This window comes from Salvelinus sp. IW2-2015, unplaced genomic scaffold (assembly GCF_002910315.2).
Source record: "Salvelinus sp. IW2-2015 unplaced genomic scaffold, ASM291031v2 Un_scaffold6364, whole genome shotgun sequence".
Taxonomy (NCBI): Eukaryota; Metazoa; Chordata; class Actinopteri; order Salmoniformes; family Salmonidae; genus Salvelinus; species Salvelinus sp. IW2-2015.
The window spans coordinates 25,973-36,289 of NW_019947627.1; the positions used below are offsets into that span (position 1 = coordinate 25,973).

At 41.5% G+C, this 10,317-nt stretch overlaps 1 long non-coding RNA gene across 1 annotated transcript in view; it reads right to left on the reverse strand.

Moving 5' to 3' along the window:
• LOC112078835 (uncharacterized) overlaps positions 1 to 7,176 on the reverse strand; it is a 10,020-nt gene extending 2,844 nt beyond the window's left edge. The window contains exons 1-2 of the long non-coding RNA XR_002895795.2: positions 7,071 to 7,176; positions 6,510 to 6,619 (exon numbers count right to left, since the gene is read on the reverse strand). This is a non-coding gene — a long non-coding RNA (uncharacterized lncRNA). The remainder of the gene's footprint in view (positions 1 to 6,509; positions 6,620 to 7,070) is intronic.
• Between the last annotated feature and the right edge of the window lie 3,141 nt (positions 7,177 to 10,317).

Here is a 10,317-nt window from a genome sequence, read left to right on the forward strand (position 1 = left end):
GTCCAAGGCCTGGTGATGGGACTCCTCTCTGGGCTGGAGGGACAAGACAGAACCTATAAATACCTTTATCAGAGTAGGGTCGAATATAACTGTGCCCATACAGAGTGTTACGCACGCCTCTGTGAAGAGGAACGCAACTCCCTGCTACAACTCAACTCTCTGTGAAGCAAAAGAGGTATGAACTGTAGGTGCGAGAAGGACGACAAAGGCAGAATTTACCGTTACTAGGATTTATTACCTACACGGTAATATGGGGAAAAGGGGCTGGACGGAACCAAAGGAAAAAAGTAAATACAAAGCTTCCCCTCTCCTATCTAACCTGCCTACCCACTACTTACCTATCTTAACACCACCTGGTGCCCTAACCAAATACAGGGGGTGGTCCGCCCAGGTCTTACCTAGTGTGCCTAGACAGTGAATATACTACGGGTATATGTATGCCCGCGGGCCTCTTGCCTAAGCACTCCCTAGGTGCCTTCCCCTTCCCCCCTGGGAACAAATGAAACAGAATAACAAACAATTTCAATAATCAAAACAGTGCGTCCTATAACACATAACAGACATAACCAATCAGCTCCTCAGCAACAACCTACATAGTACATACCATATCTCTTTGAGAAACAACCAACACTATCACAATCAAATTCTCCAGCAAGGATTTCAGCCTGCCTATGATCTCTCTCTCTCTCCTTCCTTCTAATGATCTCTTTCATCAAACTCTCTGCATTCCTCAGCCTTCAATGATCTCTCCCCTGCTATCCTCTCTCTCTAAAATATTCAATCTCCTCTAATCACTTCTCTTCTTAACAGAACACTGGCTTTTATATCTTCAGGTGGCAATGGTGATTAGAAACAGCTGTATCTTGACGAGGGGCGGGGGTCAGCTCCAATCATCAATTAGCCTGGGGTCGACCAATCAGCTGCTTGGGGAGCTGTTTCTCCTGAAACACACACACTCAAATACAAACCAGAACACAGAAACTGGGAACGTAACACAGAGACGGGAATATGCCTTTACGTCACCTCACGTAAAATGTACACTACCGGTCAAAAGTTTTAGAACTGTCACATTGATATAAAGGGTCGGGAGACAGGCGCAGGAATGCGTCATATTTTTAAATTAAGCCCAAATTACGGCGTGCTGTGTAAAGGCACGGGGACGAAGACCAAACAATCACGTTACAAAACACAGGTAGAATCCCAAAACAAAAGACGAGGAGTACCTCGAATAAATAACACACGCGCACAATGATTAACAATGATTAACCTGTCTACCCCTGGTCCGCCCCCCACATTCCACTGAAAAGCAGCGCGGAAATTCAAAAAATATTTTTTAGAAATATTTAACTTTCACACATTAACAAGTCCAATACAGCAAATGAAAGATAAACATCTTTGAATTCAGCCAACATGTCCAATTTTTTTTAATGTTTTACAGCGAAAACACCACGTATTTTATGTTAGCTCACCACCAAATACAAAAAAGCACAGACATTTCTTTCACAGCACAGGTAGCTTGCACAAAACCCCAAATAGAGATAGAATTAGTCACTAACAAGAAACAACTTCATCAGATGACAGTCTATAACATGTTATACAATAAATTAGTTTTGTTCAAAAAATTTGCATATTTCAGGTTAAATCATAGTTTTACATTGCAGCTACAATCACAAATAGCACCGAACAGCTAGAACAATTACAGAGACCAACGTGAAATACCTAAATACTCATCATAAAACATTTATGAAAAATACATGGTGTACAGCAAATATTTCAGATTTTTTAAGTGTTTTACAGCAAAAACACAATATAGCATATATTAGCTACCACAATAGCCACAACAACCCATTTATCAGCAGCAAAAGTTAGCGATCGCAAAAAAACAGCAAAAGATATATAATTTTTCACTAACCTTGACAAACTTCACAGATGACAGTCCTATAACATCAGGTTATACAATAAACTTATGTTTTGTTCGAAAATTTGCATATTAGAGCTGAAATCCGTGGTTTTATACATTGTGAAAACGTAGCAACTTTTCCCAGAATCTCCAGATATATTTCTGACACTCACCTAATCTGACCAAATAACTCATCATAAACTTTACTAAAAAATACATGTTGGATAGCAAATGAAAGATACACTAGTTCTTAATGCAATCGCCGTGTTAGAATTCTAAAAATAACTTTAGTACGACATACAGCTTACGTTATAGCGAGACAGCGCCTGCAATGAGGGCGGAAAATAGTACTAAACATTTTCCAAAGAAATACGAAATAACATCATAAATGGTTCCTACTTTGCTAGCTTCCATCGAATCTTGTACAAGGGGTCCATTGTCCAGAACAATCGTTGTTTGGTTTTAGAATGTCCTTTCTCCTGTCGAATGAGCAACCAAAGCTAGCCAAGTGGCGCGAAGCTGTCCTTCATCACCAAACGCAGAGAACGAAAACAGCCAAAACTCCCGATAAACTTTCAATATCTGATAAAACTATATTGAAAAAACATACTTTACGATGATATTTATGACATTTATCAAATAAAATCAAAGCCGGAGATATTAGCCGTCTATAACGAAGCTTTCAGAACGCATCCAGGGTTCCTTCCCGCGCCTTGCTGAACAAAGGAATTTTGGGTCATGTCATTCCAAGAGCTCTCGTTTGACCTCAGATCAAGCTATACACCATTTCACCTCTCACTGCCTGTTGACATCTAGTGGAAGGCGTATGAAGTGCATGATATCCATAGATTTCAAGCAAATGAATAGGAGGCCCTGGAACAGAGCCTCGATTTCAGATTTTTCACTTCCTGACAGGAAGTTTGCTGCAATAGAGTTCTGTTTTACTCACAGATATAATTCAAACGGTTTTAGAAACTTGAGAGTGTTTTCTATCCAATGTAATAAATAATTGCATATTGTACGATCTAGAATAGATTTATCCAAAGTGAAATATCCCCCTATCCAAAGAAGTTTTAACACACGGGACGAGACCCGTAATCATCGCGCAATCACAAGCACAAAAGCCCAAAACACACAGCAACAGCGCTCCAAACGCACAGCACTCCCAAACGCAACAACACTCCAAACGGACATTGTAACAATGATCGACAGCCCAATGGAAACCAAAGGGCACACTAAGTACTAATCAGTGGAATAGGGACAGATGTGTGTGATGAACGGTCTGGAGGGATCCGTGACAAGAATACCAACTCATTCAAGGGATTTTCTTTATTTTTACTATTTTTTTGTTTTTTTTGTTTTTTGCATAAAAATGAAGACAAAAAAACTATGCAATAACACATGGAATCATGTAGTAACCAAAAAACTGTAAAACAAAAATAATATATTTGAGATTCTTCAAATAGCCACCCTTTGCCTCGAAACAGCTTTGCACACTCTCGGCATTCTCTTAACCAGCTTCATGAGGTAGACACCTGGAATTCATTTCAATTAACAGGGTGTGTCTTGTTAAAGTTAATTTGTGGATTTTTTTTCCTTCTTAATGCATTTGAGCCAATCAGTTGTGTGGTGACGGTAGGGGGGATATACAGAAGATAGCCATATTGGAAAAGGCCAAGTCCATCTGATGGCAAGAAAAGCTCAAATAAGCAAAGAGAAATTACAGTCCATCATTACTTTAAAACTTCTTATGGCTGCAATCCCGTTAACGGGATGATATGACAACAGCCAGTGAAAGTGCAGGCACCAAATTCAAACAACGAAATCTCATAATTAAAATTCCTCAAACATACATCTTATACCATTTAAAGGTAATCTTGTTGTTAATCCCACCACAGTGTCGATTTCAAATAAGCTTTACAGCAAAAGCACCACAAATGATTATGTTAGGTCCACACAAAATCAGACAAACACAGTAATTTTTCCAGCCAAAGACAGAGTACACAAAAGCAGAAATAGAGTGAAATTATCACTAACCTTTGATGATCTTCATCATATGACACTCATAGACTTCATGTCCAAATATATGTTTTCGAAAAGATTTTTATATCCATAACCTCAATATCGCCATGATTCGCAATCCATATCCGAAATGCACGAGCACACGTCAAATACATAATATCATCATACACTTTGATCAAAGATACACGTTTTACATAGAATTAAAGATACACTTGTTCTTAATGCAACTGCTGTGTCAGATTTCAAAAGCTTTACGGCAAAAGCACAATATTCAATAATCTGAGAACAGCGTTCAGCCACAAAAGAAAGCATACAGTTACCCGCCAAATTGTGCAGTCAACAAAACTCATAAAAAGCATTATAAATCTTCACTTACCTTTGTCTGATCTTTGTCGCGTCGTAATGCACTGCCACACGACGACACACATATAACTGTTATAGTACTTCGTTTCAGTAGAAAACTGTTCCCATCTCCACCATTATCGTATCGAGATCGACACAATATCGCAGCTATCCTAGTTTCCTAACCGTGCAAATGGTGCTAAACCTCAATCAAGTGAGGCCAAGCGCGTTCACTAAAACGCAAAACGCAAATGTCACAAAAGTTCCCGCGTAACAGTCACAAGTAGAACACACATGTCAAACATGTAATTAATCCAATCATTGATGTTTTAACATAAATCTTTACCTACACCCGACCTACGCCAAGTATTAATTGTTCCAACCGGTGAGGCACTTACATTGACTTCACACATTGGTGATCGACCAAACAAGAGCCTCACCCTTCCACATAATAAGTGACGACCGCCGCCAGGGGTACTGCGTCAGAGAGCATGTCAGGTCCCATGAGACCTTACAGCAACCACCTATCTCATTCGGCCCCCCCCCACGCAGCCCAGTAGACGCTTTCTAGATACGAAGCATCACGACAAGTATCTAACAGACCTAGTTGACATCCGAGATCAGTAATGTAGTGGAAGCCGCAGGAAGTGCAAACTCATCCATATCCCACTGTGTATTCAATAGGGTCTTGGTTGAAAATCGACCAACCTCAGAATTCCCACTTCCTGTTTGGATTTTTTCTCTGATTTTTGCCTGCCATATGAGTTCTGTTATACTCAGACATCATTCAAACAGTTTTAGAAACTTCAGAGTGTTTTCTATCCAATACGAATAATAATATGCATATATTAGCAACTGGGACTGAGGATCAGGCAGTTTACTATGGGCACCTCTGTGCACCTTTCATCCAAGCTACTCAATACTGCCCCTGCAGCCATAAGAAGTTAAGACATGAAGGTCAGTCAATACAGAAAATTTCAAGAACTTTGAAAGTTTCTTTATAAGTGCAGTTGCAAAAACCATCAAACGCTATGATGAAACTGGCTCTCATGAGGACCGCCACAGGAAAGGAAGACCCGGAGTTAGAAGACCCGAAGTTCATTAGAGATACCAGCCTCAGAAATTGCAGCCCAAATAAATGCTTCACAGAGTTCAAGTAACAAACACATCTCAACATCAACTGTTCATCAGGCCTTCAATTGCTGCAAAGAAACCACTATTAAAGGACACCAATAAGAAGAAGACTTGCTTGCACCAAGAAACACGAGCAATGGACATTAGACCGGTGGAAATGTGTCCTTTGGTCTGGAGTCCATATTGGAGATTTTTGGTTCCAACCGCCGTGTCTTTGTGAGACGCGCTGTGGGTGAACAGATGATCTCTGCATGTGTATTTCCCACCGTAAAGCATGGAGGAGGAGGTGTTATGGGGTGGGTGTGCTTTGCAGGTGACACTGTCTGTGAATTAGTTAGAATTCAACGCACACTTAACCAGCATGGCTACCACAGCATTCTGCAGCGATACACCATCCCATCTGGTTTGGGCTTAGTGGGACAATCATTTGTGTTTCAACAGGACAATGACCCAACACACCTCCAGTCTTTGTAAGGGCTATTTGACCAAGAAGGAGAGTGATGGAGTGCTGCATCAGATGACCTGGTCTCCACAATCCCCCGACCTCAACCCAATTGAGATGGTTTCGGATGAGTTGGATGGCAGAGTGAAGGAAAAGCAGCCAACAAGTGCTCAGCACATGTGGGAACTTCTTCAAGACTGTTGGAAAAGCATTCCTCATGAAGCTGGTTGAGAGAATGCCAAGAGTGTGCAAAGCTGTCATCAATGCAAAAGGAGGCTATTTGAAGAATCTCAAATATAACATATATCTTTTTTTTATTTAAAATTGTTTTGATTACTACATGATTCCATATGTGTTATTTCATAGTTGTGACGTCTTCACTATTACTCTACAATGTAGAAAATAGTAAAAATAAAGAAAAACCCTTGAATGAGTAGGTGTTGTAAAACTTTTGACCGGTAGTGTAATTCCACATTGTAAAAACAGTGAGCATTACTAACAATGGTAGGCATAAGAACATGATTCAAACATAACATATCTGCACTTTGTCTATATTGAACTTCTGTCTGTCTCTGGACATGAACTCAAATCCAATAAAAAGCAGCTTCAGGAAAGGGAGGTCAGGGAGGAACGAGTTCTGGGATGGAGCCTGTGTTTTTGATCACTGACCTGCTTCTGTCACGGTGAGTGGCAGGTCCTGGATACGATGGCAGGGAGGCGTTCACGGTGGATCCTGGCAGTGCAGAAGGAGGACGTGGGGTAGGGACAGGCCCTGGTTACTGGGGGGACAGCTACAATCAGTCTGGGTAATTTTCTACAGTGCTAGATTAGCATCTATGAGTACGACACATGGGTGTGTGTGTGTACCGGTCATCTGCCATGCCTAAGGTGGTCCCCCATGCTGGTTGTCTCTCCTCCTTCTCCTCTTTCCCCTCTCACCTCTTCCTTTCTCTCCCTCTCTCGCCTCTCCCCTCCCTCTCCTCTTTCCCCTCTCGCCTCTCCCCTCTTCCTTTCTCTCCCTGCCCCCTATCTACCTCTCTCTGCTTTCTCCCTCTTACCCTCTTCTCCCTCCCCCACTCCCCTCTTACCCCTTCTCCCCTCTCTCTTCTCTCTCCTTCTCGCCCCTTTCTCCTCTCTAGAGTTTTATGTATCAACATGTCAATTAAAGTTGTGTGCATTAATGACTGTATTAAAAGGTGCACATCCTCGCTAGTCTGTGAGTTGAATTACCTTTCTAGAGGCTGTTTTACTGTCTTACAGACATAGTACTTTCCATCCTTTAGACATTTGGTCCTTAAAACAACTGCAAATGTCCCCTCCCAATTGTCTTGATGATTCTGTGTTCTATAAGGAATGCAGAAGACAAGAAAAAAATGCATGAGCATGATATGCAAATTTTGTGGACCAATAAATAACTATTTGAAAAATCTAAAAAAAATCCTTCCACGTTAATAACGGTTTGATATGAGAAATAATAGCTGGATAGAATATACAGTAAATCACTAAATCTTACTATCTATCCATCCATCAGACTGCTCATGAACTCTGAATGACATTTCATCATCATATGGTCCTATATAGTTTATCACATCTAAGGCAGTGGGAATAATCCTTACCAGTCAAAGGTTTGGTCACAACTACTCAGTCAAGGGTTTTTCTTTATTTTTACTATTTTCTACATTGTAGAATAATAGTGAAGACATCCAAACTATGAAATAACACACATGGAATTGTGTAGTAACCCAGAAAGTTACATTAAATACAGTGGCAAAAATGTCTAAAAACCTGTTTTCGCTTTGTCATTATGGGGTATTGTGTCTAGATTGCTGAGGATTTAAATAAAAATCTATTTTAGAATAAGGTTGTAATGTAACAAAATGTGGAACAAATCTAGGGGCCTGAATACGTTCTGAAAGCATTGTATTACATTTGAGGTTTCGTTATGACATCATCGCCTGGCGACTAAAGGCTGTAAATTATGATCCTGTGTTTAAACATGAACACAAGTGTGTTTCTGTAAGAATATTTGGGTCTCAACGGGCCCTGCAGTATTATATTATCAACTCATTTTGTCAGTAGGAGTCAGTATAATTCTCTATCTTTGGTAACCTGCTAAACAACATTTTGTAGAGGCAATTCTCACCGTGAAGCAGTTTTTTTGTTAACAAATAAATAGATTGTGATGTCTTGCCAAGGCTGAATTGCAGCGTCTACTCATAGGCACTATCCCACTACTGGAGGGCACCAGGGCTTTGGCCTGCTTCGTTTCCGACCTGGGCCAGTACACCCCTCCTTAGACAACCTGGTGGCCCTGGTCTCCCCCAGGAGAACCATATCGATACCAAACTCAGTGAGGATACCTGTTCAACATAACGCACAACAGCCCAGAGCTCCTCAGCTCACTCGATCCACCAACCTCAACCTCCCAGGGACTTGGTTACTGTCACACGCCACCGTACCCGGAGAGAAACCCAGCTGCAGCTCAAACTGATAAAGGGAGTGTGTGACGTCATTTGGAAAGAAGCTGTCGGCTGCAGTCCTTTTGTTGCGTTGTGGGAAGAACACCAACGTGTTGCTGACTAGCTTGTAAGACATTAAATTAGGCCAATGCATCCATGCTTTACCATACATTGTAGAAGTGTACAGAAAACGCATGTATCGAACAACGAGTTTTAAATATAGTATTTGTTTATTGAAAAACTGTTTCAGAAATATATGAAAATGTTTAGAAAAAGCATTGTGCTCCTTTTAAGTCTGTCTAGGCAAAGAAATGCTTATTAAACGAAACCAATGAACTTCATTCACAGAAAAAATAAAAGAATACGTATCATAGACATCAACCTTTGTTTCATTGATATCTTCACCCCTACTGCATGCAAGAAAATGAAGGTGTTTAAAATATACTAAAAGATGAGAATACAACTAATTAATACATCTTCCAAACAATGTGATATCTTAGATGAACATCAATTATAAAACATTTATCTGTTCCTCTGTTACTGAATCAATAAAGCTCAGACAGTTTGAAAGTCTTAGTCCAGCACAGGGAGAAGAGGCCCAGCGAGATGGTCGACGGAAAGTACTCGTGTCTGGCCAACCCATCGTCGCACTGCTTGGGGTAGACCTCGCTGAAACTGGTTGAGTAAGAGGGTCCGAACAATCTCAGGCGGAGGACGGGTCTCCGGTCGCAACCATTTCGTGCAGGTGAATCAAGTCGAACATCTGTGTTCGGGGAGGTTGCCCTGATCGGTTAGGACACTGGTGAGCGGTCGTGTGCCTCACGGTATCGGTCACTCCCGTTCTAGCCATAATCTCTCCTTTAGTTTATCGTAATCCTGTGCATTTTCAACTCCAGTCGAATACCGCTTTTTGAGGCGTCCCCTGCCAGTATGTGCAGAAAGCCTGCCCATTCTTCTTTCGGGCCAGTTCTCCCTCTCTGCAGTCCTTTCGAAGGTGGTAAGATATGCTTCCACATCATCCTGTGCTGTCCATTTTTTGAAGAAAAAAATTCCTCTGGCCTCTGGGTATTTGCAGCTGGTAATTGAGCCCCAATTTGGTCCGCAGCCCCTTTAGCCTTCTCTTACTCCCGGGTGTTTCTCTCTTTGCTCTTCTCTGAGCAGTGGTTGTGGGTGCTGGACTGCAACGTGGTCCTGATACATTCGCATTGCATCCTGAATGAGCTATTTGTGAGCTTTAGTTGCCTCTTGTTTGGGTGGCCGCGCGTTGTAACAGGCCTGTATGGCTCCTCCATACTCATTATCCTGAGAACTGTCCTAACCAACAAAGCCACAAAAAAAAACCTGACTCCCCTTGGGAAGTGCTACTGAACTTTTATTTTCTACCTAACCAGCGGAATGGTTTAGTCATATATGCATTCTCCAGCAGTGTGGCAAACCTCTTCAAGGTTATGAGCGTTTGTCACAAATTAAGTTGGGAAACTGTCACCAAATTACCCCAGAATGAGAGTTATTTCGAACGAGGACAGTACCTGTGTGTTTGTTTCTCCGTCCTGGGTCCCACCCAGGTTGTAGGCAAGGTCAAGGATAGTAGGCTACGGTACAAGAAGTCGAGTTCGTTGGTAGGTCCAAACAGCCCACAGGTCAGTCCAAAACAGTCCAGCTCATACACAGTAAATCCAGCCAAAATCTATTGTCTCTTTCTCTACGGTTCATAGATCCTTCCAGCCCTCTCTTCCTCTTCTGGTTTTTCTCTGACCCTTTATCCGTGTGTGGCTCCACCTTCTTAAAGTGTCCCCGTTGCTTCTGGACTTGTAGTTTTGGTCAGTCTGCCATTTTGTGATCTGTAGTTCTGTCGGAGGGTAGGCCATTTTGAGTGATCGGGGCAGAGCCCGTTTATTAAGTTTTGCTCTCACATATCTGCCATTTATATCACTCGACACCTTCTTTGCCACACTACACAACCAGTTGTGCTGCTTCTATAAGCTGGTATAGGAATATTTATTTTATTTAACCTTTAA